The sequence below is a fragment of the Zeus faber genome, assembly GCF_960531495.2.
Source record: "Zeus faber genome assembly, chromosome: 17".
In the NCBI taxonomy this organism is placed as follows: domain Eukaryota; kingdom Metazoa; phylum Chordata; class Actinopteri; order Zeiformes; family Zeidae; genus Zeus; species Zeus faber.
Window position 1 is genome coordinate 7,860,839 of NC_137204.1, and position 2,500 is coordinate 7,863,338.

Here is a 2,500-nt window from a genome sequence, read left to right on the forward strand (position 1 = left end):
AAAACTTGGAAAACTGTAACTCGTGCTGTGTTTCACAGAACCCGGAAAACTGTAATATGTACCAAACACGACTCAACTAGACCCTGTGTATTGCTGTCTGCAGCTATATTTTGTATTGTCTTTATGATTATTTTACGATTGTTTTATGAATATTATTATGATTATTATTATGATCATCATCATGATTATTATTATTATCAGAATTATTATATATCTATAATTATCATAATAATAATTATTATTATTATCTATTTATTTATTTGATTATTTGTATTGTTTTATTATTATTGTTATTATGATTATTATTATTATTATTATCTATTAATTAATTATTTTATGATGTTGTTGTTGTTATTATTGTTATTATTATTATTATTATTATTATTATTATAAGCCACATAAACGTACGTTTTAGAGCTTATACTTCCATAAATAAAACAGCAGCATGTGACCTCATTGGTGGTTCTTCATTTCCCAGACCGGGGTCATATCTCTTGTTATGCACTAATTGGACGAATGACGCAGAACGACCACAGAGGTATCTTAACTCCCGGCAGATGTCCTTGATAATCCTTGAACTCCCCTCCCCCCCGACATGATGCTGTATGTGCTCAGGTCTGTGAGTTCTCCAAACCCCAAAATCCATTTCTCTGGTATTGAAACGTGGTGGCTATTTCACATTTGTAATTTTGTTATATATTGTAAACACAAACACTAGACAGATTCCTACCACTGGTCCTCCTTATCCCCAAACAAACGAAAATGAAACATAAGCAACCTAATCCCCCTGTTTTACAGAACATTCACCCCATGACCTCTGACCCGCACTGTAAACAGACAGAGCGGCTCCTCTGGGTACGAGCCTTCAGCTGTCCCACTGAGGAGGATGTGCAGAGAGGAAACACTTCACAGCCATTACGCACATATTAGGCTTTTTTTCACCACTATACTATACTGAATACTAAAGACTAAAACAACTCTTTACACACTTGTGGTTTATTATTATTATTATTATTATGATGATGAGTATTATTATTATGATGATGAGTATTATGATGATGAGTATTATTATTATTATTATTATTATTATTATTATTATTATTTGTATTGTTATTATTAATAATATTAACACCAATATCATTAATAGTAATATTATTATTATTATTATTATTATTATTATTATTATTAATAATAATAATAATAATAATAATAATAATAATAATAATAATACTCATCACAATAATAATAATAATAATAATAATAATAATAACAATAATACTCATCGCAATAATAATAATAATAATACTCATCACAATAATAATAATAATAATAATAATAATAATAATAATAATCTGAAGAAGAAGAAGAAGAAGAAAAACGACACTTTTCAGAGTTCACATGAAACGCAGCATCACTTCCTATCGACACCAATTACAAATTTCACATGGAATGCAGGGTGGACATTCTGCCCACTGCTTCTTTATTGTCTTAGACATTTGCCTTCTATTCGGCATCTGAAAAACAAAAACACACAAACAATACAACAGTTTCATAACACAACTAATTACACAATTATTTCTTAACTCAACAAAATCATCTTTTGAAAAAAAAACATATGGGGAAAGCAACACGGAATACAGTTATCCGAGTTCCATTAGATGCAGCATTTCATCGAACTTGAACCACAAGATGTCTGAAGCACCCCAGTTCCAAGAGACCTCAGCCATGTCCGTGGGTATGGCGGTTGCCGTGATCCAGACACTTTTAGCCCGAAAAATGCCAAGGAGAAAAATCAGTACAAAAATAATAGCACAATAATAATAACAATAACCTGCAGATTGAATTATTGTAATTTGGTGTAATTATAATTATACATTTTGCTGCAGCAGCAATACACAGGGTCAAGGCTAGTCGGTGTGACGTGTGTGAGGTTATGATATTCAAGGCCTATTTGCAATGCTATAGATGACATACAACCAAATAAATTGTCTGTAATGGAATTCACACGTAGGTGATATTTTTGAACAAATCTGATGTTGGTGGTCATTCGCATGCATCGTCATTTACCAGTGATCTTTGAATTGCTTTTTTAATTGGCATGGCTATATTCCGTAACGCAGAGTCATAGTGATCAGCACCAAAACAGCCAGTAAATGCCTCACCATCCATTAATTTGAATGTTGTATTACTAAGTGACCTCGATGATGTTTTGATAAAAGGAAATAGGCTTTATCTGGTAGAATAAAAGACAATGTTCTAGGAAGAGATTATATCACAATACCAGAATTGCCAAGAACACATACCTTCTGTGTCCATGTCAAAACATTTTTCTTTTTGCTCTTAAGTACTGCTCTCAAACCGACAGCTGCACACTGCTTGTTCCTGGAGTCTCCAAACTGCATCACACTGATGAAATGAGCCTCTTAACACAGAGATGTGTGGAGAATCAACAGATATATTTAAAGGAACTTCATCTGTATTAACCTTTCGTCAGAGATGT